Genomic DNA, 12,326 nt, shown 5'->3' on the forward strand with positions numbered 1-12,326 from the left:
TTTTGGCTGCACTGGGTCTTCATTGTTGCGTGCGGGCTTTCTCTAGTGGCGAGCAGGGGCTACTCTTCATTGCGGTGCGAGGGCTTCTCGTTGCAGTGGCTTCTCTTGCTGCAGAGCACGGGCTCTAGGTGCGCAGGCTTCAGTAGTTGTGGCGCACGGGCTTCCTTGCTCCGCGGCATGTGGGATCTTCCCAGAGCAGGGCTCGAACCCGTGTCCCCTGCATTGGCAGGCGGATTCTTAACCACTGCGCCACCACGGAAGTCCTTGGCTTGCTTACCTTTAAATTGACTTCATTTTTAGGCTGACCCACCAGCTTCCCTTCCACGAGGGTGGCAAGGAGGCCTCATCAGCAACCCCAGGAAGCAGGCGCCTCTTCCCAGACCTGCCCCTGGGGTCCTCCTCCACCTGGTCATGTGCTCGGGGGCTGTGGCACCCCTGCTGGTGGGGCCAGGCAGTACACTTACCCGTGGAGGTGAGGGCTACGTTCAGCTGCGCCTGAACCCTGCTGGCTGGGAGCCGGACGGGCTTTGTTCCCTGAGGAAAGTCTGGGTTCTCTTGCTCGGAAACAGGGCAATGGACATTGGGTTACCAGAAACAGCAGATGACTGCTTTCTTATTCCTGATTCTTTTTCTTTGCTGAAGATATTTATGGAGAAGATTACTCAAGAACCTCACATCTTTAGATGTTAAAAAGTGACATAACAAACACCAGCAGACTGTCTAGAACAGAGAATGTGTGTAGTAAGTAGAGCGTATGTTATCAAAGTTGAGAGGGGTGGCCAGGAGAAGTGAACACAGCGGTAACCGATACTTCAAAACTCGTCTTCAACGAGAGTTTTCAGCCTGATCAAAACTTTCACCAGAGCTTGTGATCGTGGAGTGACAGGTTGAACTTCCCCTGATCTGGTCCCAGCTCAGACGTCACCTTCTCTGCCCACCCTGCCTAGAATGTCAGCACTTCCTCCCCGCCCTCCCCACCCCATTTTTCTCCATAGCCCTTACCAGCCTCTAATACACCACTGAATTCACTTATCGATTCTGTGGACCGTCTCCCTCTCAAAGAAAGAGAATCCGGGGTTCAGGATAATCCATCATTTTTCATCATCAGCTCCTAACAAATCAAGCGTGTGTTTATATAATTTTCATTTTCTATAAATCCACTCTTAAAATGAACATTCCAGCGTTTGTAGATTAAGGTGTTTCAGAGATTTTCTTTTAATTGGGACGAATCTTCTGTCCTACAATGCTAACCTCATTAGAATGTCTTCTATTTCTCTCTGGAATTGAGAGTGCAGATATGCACGTATGAAGCTGCTGCCTGGGGCCCCTCTTTCTCTCTGTTTCCTGAAGTGAGGGGGATGGATTCCAGGGGAAATGTCTTCTTAGGGACCTCTTCTGCATGTACTTGTGTGTTCTCTGTAGTAGATCTGCTAGTTTTTTGTTTTGGGAGTTTGAGGGGTTGTTATTTAAACTTAAGCAGTGAGGTTTTCTTGCTCCCCTTTTTACTTTTGCCCATGAAATAGTTGCTTTTGCAGCTGCTTTTATTGAGTGTAATAAGTCAATTTTACGTAGATCTGGCAGCACTGTGGCTTCTACCGCCGGCTGCCGTGTCCTGAGGGCTTGTTGTGCTCCAGCCCTGTGCTGAGTGCCTTCTGTGCACCAATGCATTTAGCCTGCTCACAACACTCTGAGCTGGGGACTGTCTTTATCTCCATTTACAGGGGAGGTCACCCAGGCACAGAGAGGTTAAGTAACTTTCTCAAGATCACACAGCTAATAAGGTGTAAAGCTGAAATTTGAATCCAGCAGTCTGGGTCCTGTGCTTTATAGTTCTGTTATGATAGAAAAATCATACAAAACCATACAGTTGAAAGTGAAATTATCCAAAATCCCAACCCCCACATATTTCCACTGTTGACATTAGGTGACCATCCTTCAGATAGCTCACTGTGTGTGCTGATAATTTCATATCAATGGGATCATGAGTCTTTATAATCTGCCGTTTTCACTTGATAATAGTGTCCTTAAAGGGAGATTTCTGTATAATCTAAACAGGACATTTGACATTTACTTACTTATTCCAATAAAATATTCAAGGGGTCGATTGCTTTTGATGAAATTTGGCTCTAAAGTGACTCTTTTAGTTTGGAGTCTGGCCCACTTAGCATCTCAAAGCAACATAGCAATAAAATTTTTTTCATATGACTGTATTTTTAATTCTTCTAATTGCTTTTCTAAAATTTGACTCTTAGAGGTTATAGACACCTGTGACTATATTACTGTGCCTATAATTTGAAAAGTGTTAGCCTTGTAAGTGCAAGGCACACCTCCGTACTAGTGATTTTCTTTATACTTCAGGGAAGAGGGATGGGGTTTGGGTGGTAACTTCAGGTGAATCCAGTTTGTGGAGAGCGAGTGAGCCGTATCCACCCGGACTCTTGGTTGTCCGATCCCTCTGACCCTCGAAGGGCAGGTGTGTGACTCCCGGCTGACCTTGTCTGTGGTCCCCCTGTGCGGTCCCCTGTCTCTCAAGGATGGCAGTCTTTCAGTCGTTTCGGCAGCTCGTTGCGGGACTTAATCGTGCTCGTAATGACGTTCCCTCGTGTTTGAGCTAAAAATAAATTCCTTGCTGTTGCTGGTGCAGAGTGCTGTTGGTTCTCTCATTAATTGCTGGAGTCCAGTGCGTTTTATTTTTCCTCCTTATCTTCATAGAAATCTGCTGCTGTTCTCCTTAGTTTTCACAACGCTAAACAAACCCAGTCTCTTTGGATTTATGAGTTGACAATATCAAGACAGATTTCTGTGTCCTCAAGGAGGGAGACTGCTGAGTGCAGTGCTTTGCATATGTTAATTTCTCAAAATTAGAGCAAGTCTGTGTCTGCCTGGCACACATGGCACTTCCGTCGATGCGCTACTTCCTGCCGGTACTAATCCTGCATTATACGTGTGGCACAGATTCGTACTCTTGAAAGTTTATTTTTCCCTCTGGGCACTGAAGATGTAAAGGGATCCCGGTTCTCCTGTCCTTGTATAAGAGTGCATTCATTCTTTTTTTGTTTTAAATTTTATTGAAGTATAGTTGATTTACAGTGTTGTGTTGATTTCTGCTGTATAGCAAAGTGACTCACTTATACATATGTATATTCTTTTCCATTACAGTTTATCACAGGATATTGAATATAGGTCCCTGTGCTGTACAGTAGGACCTTGTTGTTTATCCATCCTATATATAGGAGTTTGCCTCTGCTAATCCCAAACTCCCAGTCCTTCCCTGCCCACCCCCCATTGGCAACCACAAGTCTGTTCTCTCTGTCTGTGAGTGTGTTTCTGTTCCATAGATATGTTCATTTGTGTCGTACTTTAGATTTCACATATAAGTGATATCATGTGGTATTTGGCTTTCTCTTTCTGACTTGATTTAGTATGATCATCTCTAGGTCCATCCATGTTGCTGCAAATGGCATTATTTCATTCTTTTTTGTGGCTGAATAATATTCCATTGTATATATGTACCACATCTTCTTTATCCATTCCTCTGTTGATGGACATTTAGGTTGTTTCCATGTCTTGGCTATTGTGAATAGTGCTGCTATGAACATAGGGGTGCATGTATCTTTTCAAACTAGAGTTTTGTCTGGGTGTAAGAGTGCATTCTTTCTTGATATGTTGTCTTAATTTTGCTTTTAGTTCAGCCATATATGATGGGCATCCTCTAGTTCTTTCAATGGCAAATGGTAATCCACTGAGTGCCTCTGTAAGAAAAATGGTTTAAAAGAAATGTAACCATTTCCAATTGATTGTTGAATCCAATTTGTTAACAGATTACCATTTTCCAGATTTGTGCGTTTACTTTGCTGCTCCCCAGAGGGGTGTTGCGAGGGAAGAGTGCCCGTGTTGGAGCTCGGTGGGAGCTTTTGGGGTTTCCACCCTGCCCTGTTCACATGGGTGCTGGTTTCCGCTCCATGCTGATCTGTGAGGAGGACCAGCAGTAGGTGAGCAAAGCCCCTAGAAGGATGCACTCAGGAGCTGCAGCTCAGGGAGAACCCCGGGAAGAGAAAGGAACTTATCTGCCCAGGTCTGTCGTCCCATCGTCAGAATTTGTGAGGGCAGATGAGACTTCTGTCCCACGGTATCAACACATCATTCCTTCCCTCCGAGTGTCCTTTGTTTTTTCACTTAAACTGGGGACCAGCATATCCTCATTGCTATTAAATATCACAATGTGAGATGCAACCTTCACTTTCTAGATGTGTGCTTCTAGATCCTTCTGTGCCTGCTTTAAAACACAATCACAATCTATAGAATAACGCCATTGAAAATGTCAGTATCTTGGGAAAATGTCAGGCTTCCTTCTCTTGGTCTGATCCATCAGAGCAGCATTATTTTAAGAATCTAACCTGGAAAAATATTAGCATCATCTTATTCTTTTTTAAAAAATTAATTAATTAATTAAATTTATTTTTGGCTGTGTTGGGTCTTTGTTGCTGCACGTGGGCTTTCTCTAGTTGCGGCGAGCGGGGGCTACTCTTTGTTGCGGTGCGCAGGCTTCTCATTGTGGTGGCTTCTCTTGTTGCAGAGCACGGGCTCTAGGTGTGCAGGCTTCAGTAGTTGTGGCACGCGGGCTTCAGTAGTTGTGGCTCGCGGGCTCTAAGTGCACAGGCTCAGTAGTTGTGGCGCACGGGCTTAGTTCCTCCACGGCATGTGGGATCTTCCCGGACCAGAGCTCGAACCCGTGTCCCCTGCATTGGCAGGCGGGTTCTTAACCACTGCGCCACCAGGGAAGCCCTCATCTTATTCTTTTGTTTCATTTGGTTAGAGTCAGTGTTATAGCTGTCTGTCTTTCCTAGTAGACTGCCTGAGCCGTAACGGTTGCATTTGTGTAATTTTGGTTTCAAATGAACCACAGTCACAGGCTCCACAAAGGCAAGTTGATGATTCCGTTATTAGCATAAAAACTCTCCAGTCCTCTGCAAACATCTGAAGTTGGATAGACTGGCTTCTGAAATCAAGCTCATTGTTTTATGCTTTTTAAGGATGAAATTGAAGAACACACATACAGACTGAAAAATAGCCTCCCCTCAAATCCCCCAGCCCTCGGCTAATTTCAGTCTCTAGGTTTTCCTAAGCTGGACATTTCATATAAATGGACTCATGCAGTCTGTGGGTTTTCTGACTGTCTTCTTTCACTGAGCATAATGTCATCAAGGTTCATCTGTGTTGTAGCTGGGTCAGTACTTCCTCCTTACGGCTGTTTATGTTCCATCGTATGGATTACTACATTTTGTTTATCCATCCATCAGTCGATGGACGTTTGGGTTGTTTACACTTTTTGGCTTTTATGAATAAATAATGCTGTGAACATTCTTGTACAAGGCTTTGTGCAGATGCATTTTAAAAAATCTCTTGGGTATGTATCTAGGGGTGAAATTGGTTGTGACTCTTAAGTTTAGCATTCTGAGGAGCTGCCAAGCTGTTTTCCAAAGTGGTTGCACCGTTTTATATTCCTACCAGCAATGCATGAGGTTCCAGTCTCTCCACATTTTCTCCAACACTTGTCTTTGCCTAACTCAGGGTCACTGGATTTACTCCTGTATGTTCGTCTGAGAGTTTTATAGTCTTAGTTCTTACATTTAGCTCTCTGATCATTTGTTGTTACTTTTTGTGTATCTTGGTAAGAAGGGAATTCAGCCTCATTCTTTGTATGTCAGTATCATACACACAATTGAGAAGACTATTCTTTGCCCAGTTAGTTGTCTTGGCACCTCTGTTGAAGATCAGTTGGCCACACGTGTGAGGGTTTAATTCCTGACTCTCAGTCCTATTCCTTTGATCTAAAATTTTCCTGTCGCTTTGTAGTAAGCTTTGGAATTGGGAAGTATGAGTCCTCCAACTTTGTATTTCTTTTTCAAGGTTCTTTTGGCTCTTCTGGGTCCCTTGCATTTGCACATGAATTGTAGGATCAGCTTGTAAATGTTCATCAAAAAAACTCCAGTTAGGATTTTGATAGGGATTGTATTGAATCCATAGTGAATTTGAGGTTGCCTACTCCTTAAGCCTTTAAATTATAAGTGATAAGTGAGTTTCACGCTGTCTTCCATCTTTTTGGAGATTACTCGTGATTTGGAAGTGCAGTCTTGACCTCACAGTAGTACCTAAAGAAAAAAATGTTGAATAAAGTATTAAACTTTTTAAATGTTTAAATGTGGTCCCTGTAGTAAATTCATGTAGTACCATAAACAAGGTCATATTTGTGAAGTTATCACTTACAATGTACCAAACCATTATTAGACTTGAAATTTATGCTGTTTGACTAAATATATTTTTTTAAAAGAAGGAATCAGTCGTCAAAGTAGTAGTATTTGCAGCTGATTTAGTTTTATTTCAGCAATATTATCTAACCCAAGACCAGACTTTATGACTTAATACATACTGCTAATGATAATGCGATAATATTCTGAAACCCATTGATTCAAAAGGCTTATGGTCACTTTCCTAGTAAGCGCACAGACTTTTTTTTTTTCCCCAATTGTGAGAGATTTAAAAGATTCCAGAAAAGATATACTAAAGAGCTATATTGGCACCACCCGGGTTTGTTTAATCTTTACCTGCCCCTTCTGTCGGGGGTTTTCCTTGAGCCCCGGGTGCCTGAAGAAGGAAAAGCCACTGAGGCCCCAGGAGCTGACGGCTTCATGGGTGCAGTTGTGAAGACTTGGGTGCCCGGGCTGGTTAGCGGTACTGCTAGTTCCCCTACTGCGGCTGAATTCTGCCAGCACCTACCAGTGTCCCATCATTTGGAAACTTAGGTGATTGGAGGTCGGGTGCTGGGATGCAGCTGGGAATGCCGTGGCCTCACTGCTGGGTCTGAATGGGTCCTTGAGAAGGAAAAGAGAACTGAAGACAGCAAGTATCTGAGGTCAAGTTCAGGCTCGTTTACAAACATCAAAAGAAACCTGTCTGCTCTCGTTCCTTCTTTCTCAGGGCCCTGGAGTCCATGGTCAGGAAAGTGGTTCACTATTCATAGGCTGCAGCTACAGTAAGAGGAAATTTTGACCTTCAGGAATCCTTGAAGAAAGAGGCCTCTTACAGGCTCCAAATGAGCTGCTCTTTGTTTTCTCCCCCGCTCGCCTTGCAGCCCCTGGAAAGAGAGGCCCAGCACCCAGCGCGGAGCACACACTTGGAGCACTGCTGGGGGCGCTCCACCCTGGGGCGCCTCCTCGCAAACTTCCATGGGGGTCTCTCTTCAGTGGGAGGAGATAGAGTACATGCACCCCCCTCCCCCAGAGAACAGTGCTGTCACAGTGTGAATCGAGGTCCGAATAAGGGAACTACCCCCTCGCTCCATCACCCACCAAGAACGCTCCCAGAAAGGAAAACTGGATGAAGGTTTTGTGGGAAGAAGAGCTTAGAAACCTGCAGATGTGCTGTGTGCTATTAATATGAGATCAACAGCTGTCGACGGGGCCGGGTCACAGCAGCTCCTCTTATTTATTTATTTATTTTTATTTTTATTTTTTAAAATTTTTATTGGAGTAGAGTTGATTTAAAATGTTGTGTTAGTTTCTATTGTACTGCAAAGTGAATGAGTTATACATAGATCCACTCTTTTTTAGATTCTTTTCCCATATAGGCCATTACAAAGCGTTGAGTAGAGTTCCCTGTGCTATACAGTAGGTTCTCATTAGTTATCTGTTTTATATATGGTAGTGTTTATATGTCAATCCCAGTCTTCCAATTTGTCCCTCCCCTCCGCTTTCCCTCCCTGGTAACCATAAGTTTGTTTTCTACACCTGTGACTCTATGTTTTATAAATAAATGGTTTGTACCATTTTTTTGAGTTTCCACATATAAGGACTATCACGTGATACCTGTCTTTGTCTTGACTGACTTCACTCTCTATGACAGTCTCTAGGTCCATCCACATTACTGCACATGACATTATTTCATTCTTTTTTAGCAGCTCCTCTTAGAAGAAGCCCCAGGAGTCTCCTTTAGTTAAAAGTGGTCCAGCCCAAGAGGGGCAGTTATCTGGCGGCAGAAACTACAGGAAAAGAGCCTGACAGTGGTGTGGGAGAGGGGACAGAGCTAGCTGCTCATAGACCTGGTCCCCAGGGTTGTTCAGTGTGTGGGTGTTGGTGTCATTTAGGAAAATAGGACTTTAGGTGCAGAATTGCCCTCCTGTGTGTCGGAGATGCTGCTGACAGGAGAGCAAGAGGAAGGACACGTCCATGTACAAAATAATAAATCCTTCGGGAAACACTGTAAACGTCTCTGCCCTCGGCCAGTGGGATGGGACACTGTAAGTGGGGAAGGGGATGGGGAGTGGGGATCCAGGAGTGGGGGGCGGGAGTCTCAGCCCTGAGCTGGTCTGAAAGGGACCCAGCCCCTTGCCCTCTGCATCCTCCCCATCATGACAGACGCCACTATCTTCCTTTGTTCCCCAGAGGGCATCTCCCTGTCCTGTGGAGGGATGTGACTCCTCTAGATGAAGATGCTTCGATAGCTGCGCTTTTACTGTGTGTATCTAGTCTGGGATGTGACACCCTAAGTGGCTTCTAATTGTGGGGATGGTCTGTGCCGCTTGGGTTGAGGCCAGTTTCCCTCTGTGACTCTGAAGCAACCTGGGGCAGAGAGCAGGTCGTGTCTACACGGGGACAGAGGAGTGTCCTCTGAGAGGGACCTCACCCTGTGTGCCTTTATCTCCAGAACAGCCCCTCTGGAGGCAGCGCTTCCACCCTCCACTCCAAGGAAAATGTGCACTTTGGAGGACGGGGATTTGTCTGTCTTCTTCACCTTCTCTGTTTCCTGTGGCTTCAAACAACCCGGGCTCACGCTCTCACAGGTCCGGGCAGGTTCCTTCGCAGAGGCTCTGGGGAGAATCTGTTTCCTGGCCTTTTACAGAGTCCGCCCACAGTCTTTGGTTTGTGGCTTCTTCGTCCATCTTCGAAGCCAGCAGCAGAGCATCTTCAAGTTTCTCTGACTCTCCTGCCTCCCTCTTCCATGTGAGAGGACCCTTGTGATGACACTGGGCTCACCTGGTAGCCCAGGGTAATTGTCCATCCCAGGATCAGCTGGCCAGGAACCCAGTGCCCGTCGCTGTGCACTGTAACATCACCACAGGTCCAGGGATTAGGTGGAAACCTTTGGGGGCTGTTATCCTACCTACCAGCCCTGAGTCTCCATGGCTTAGAACGGTCCCTGTCACGTGTCGGGTGTCCAGGTGATAGCTGATGAACGAATGAGTAAAGTTAGTGCCAACCCGTATCTTCATCTCTGTAAGCAATGCTTCATTTCAGAGAATCAGCTGATGAGTGGAAAAAGCGTGGAATTTGGGGTCAGAAGACCTGTGTTCAAGGTCTTTTAAGAGCAGTGTGTCTGTGGGCAATTTACGTAATCACCCGGAGCCTCAGCTTTCTCATCTGTAAAATGGGAACACCCACACACACACCCCATCCCCCTGTCTAGCCTGCCTGCACAGGGTTACTGGCTCATCCTGTGGGTTCAGTCTCTGAATGTTTGTTGAGTTCCTGCTGCTGCCCAGATAGGGGGTCACCGAAGGTTCTCGGAGGAGGTGGCAGCTGAGAAATGTGTGAATGAAGGAGGGGGCGAGCCATGTGGGTGTGGGTGGAGGAGGGTCCCGCTGGGGGAAAAACCTGGGACTCCTTGTGGCTGCAGGTTCAGGCCTGGTGCCCCAGCGATGAGGGCCTTAGACACCACAGTCCAGGGGGTGGATTTTATGCTAAGTTAGACAGATGTTGAACAGGAAGGTGACACAATTTGACTTATATTTGAAGAAAAGTCCTTATGCTTTACAGTTAACATGATATGATGTCAAGTGTTTGCTGCATTGGACTCCAGTGGTGGGGGTGGGCTGGGTGGTAAGGGGGGGCGGATATTAGGGGCCGCGGGTCAGGGGTGCTGAGTCTGGGGGATAAGAGCACCGACGTGCTTTATACTCTGCTCTCTTCTTGTGTGTGTGTTTGAAAATTTCCACGATAAAAAGTTAAAAATAGATTCGACAGTGTATGTAAACAAATATCACAACCCAGCAGTAAAAGATAGCATCCCCCAGCCCCCGCTGTGCAGCCAGCGTGGAGGCCACGGCCACATCTAAATGCACTGATGGAAGCTTTGGGACAGTGGGTCACGGGAGGCCGACCTGGGCTCAGGAAGGCGATTGCACGGGGTGGGGGCAGGTGGGGCAGGTTTCCCCGTGGCTGCATCGAGGGCCAGCTTTGCTGGCACCGGGGTGGCCGGCACCTGTAAGTGCGGGGTCGCCAGCTCGGGTACGATCCCGGGTGATGCTCTGTGGTCCCACTCCGCGGGGGACTCGCCTCCACGATGGGACATTGAAGCTCAGAGGGCCGAGGACGCAGAGCCTGGAGGAGAGAGGGGGAGACGTGACCCCATCACCGCTTTTCCTCTGATGATTTAGGGGCAAGTGGGGCACACGTGGTTCTGCACTTATAGGACCGCTCCCCACCCCCTCGCGCCAGCCAACTGGACTGAGAGCCGAGGGTCCCCGTGGTTGGGTTTTTCATGGGTGGGAGAAACGTGAATTGCTACAGCGCTTTGAAACCTCGACTTCTGTCTTACACATTATTCTAGGGATCAGAATAGGCCAGCTCACGACCTTGTCTTTTAAAACACACTGATCCTCTTCCCCTTACTCCCACGCCGACACCGTTTTTGTGGAAAGACATTTGGATTTGGTCATATCATTTTCCGCTACAGAAGGTTTGCACACACCTTGTCAGGTGACCCTAAACCGCAGCTTCCTCCTGGGACTTTTGCTTTAACCCTTTGATCTCCGAATGCAGAGGAAGCCCTTTGACATTAACTGGCACATTAAAAGAAAAAAGAAAGCAGAGGGGGAAAAAAATCCCCTCTCATTGCAAAAGTAGTGTATCTTCTTAAAAAATTAAAAAAAAATAATTAGGAAATATGGAAACAAGTGATGGTTTGCCTATAATGGCATTATTCAGAAATAACCATTATAATAGGCTTTTCTGTTAAACTTTACGTGTTATCGGATTTTAGGGCATCTGAGTAGGCATATTAAATAGGCCGCTGCTTTTCTGTGGAGAGAGAGGGTCTGTGTAAAACTTAGAAACGCTCTTCTGAATGACACAGAAAGTACATTCAGTAGTGGTTTTTCCATTCAACTTCTGCCAGCTGAGAATGTCGGAATGTCAGGAATTTTCCTCTACCACTTCCCTCTTTGTTTGAATCCTGAGGGACCTCGGGATGTATTTTGGCTTCTGCCCTTGAGTGTGCGTGGCCCTGGTGTTCTGGGGGAGGGTGAGAATTTCTGCTCGAGCGCTGGCCCCCGAGACAGACCAGCACTGGCTCCCAGGCTGCGTGGAAGCTTCTCACCAGGGACAGAGCGTTCTCTGAAAATCCTAAAACAACCAATCCCTGAAGTTCCAGGACCCGATGCCATAGCCCTCTGGCTTGGGTTACTCATCTGGGGAGAGAGAGCCCAGCTGGGGCCTATCCTTGTTTGGAAATTTCGTGTATTTTCCACCACTGCTCATCCTTGATGTGCAGAATTTTGCTGCTTTGGAATTTATGTCACCACCAACCTGCGTGTAAGGAATTTTGCCTGAAGCAGACTGGGTGGTCTAAAGGATTAGGTTTCCTGGAGTAACACTTTCTGCCTGTGTGCTGAGTGTGTGTGTGTGTGTGTGTGTGTGTGTGTGTGTGTGTGTGTAGGCACACAAAGGATGCTGTGGGATGGGAAGAAGGGAGCTTTGTTTTGCTGGTATGGCAAGAGCAGGGCAGGGGAAGGAGGTTCCACGCAGAGCCTGTCTCACCTTGAACCGTGAGTGTCCTCACAGAGCTGGGAAAGCCTGAGCTGTCACCACCCACGCCCCACCACCGCCACCCCCAAACCGGTACAGAGCCAGACGCAGGTCAACACACTGTCTTGGGTCTTCATCCTGTGCCCCTAATGTGGGTCCTCAGGACACTCACTAGGTCCCTAGATGTTAATAAATATTACTTGAAAAAAGGTAAAAAGTAAATTAAAAATTCTGAGTTAAGAGCAAAATAAATAGGTTCCTTTACTACAGACATTTTCAGAGCCTTTCATGTACTAATAAAACTCCGTAAACCTCCAGGGGAACATTGTAATATGTAGAGTTTCTCAAACGTACATGACCAAGAAACCTTTTTCCCAAAAAGTACTTCAACGGCACAGAGTTCTGCAGAAAACCCTTCCCTGGGAAATCCTAAGCCATCTTGCCTCACGTGCCATTTCAGATTTTTCAGAAACTTGAGTGTAATTGCTGCCCAGTATTCCATCATACGGCTAAGCCAAAGTGACG

General features: G+C 46.5%; 1 protein-coding gene across 13 annotated transcripts in view; it reads left to right on the forward strand.

Annotated features, from left to right (window-relative positions):
- The window catches only part of RAB31 (RAB31, member RAS oncogene family), a 111,801-nt gene that overhangs the window by 45,384 nt on the left and 54,091 nt on the right, over positions 1-12,326 (forward strand). The window lies entirely within an intron of this gene.

Source organism: Phocoena sinus, chromosome 14 (assembly GCF_008692025.1).
Source record: "Phocoena sinus isolate mPhoSin1 chromosome 14, mPhoSin1.pri, whole genome shotgun sequence".
Classification (NCBI taxonomy): Eukaryota; Metazoa; Chordata; class Mammalia; order Artiodactyla; family Phocoenidae; genus Phocoena; species Phocoena sinus.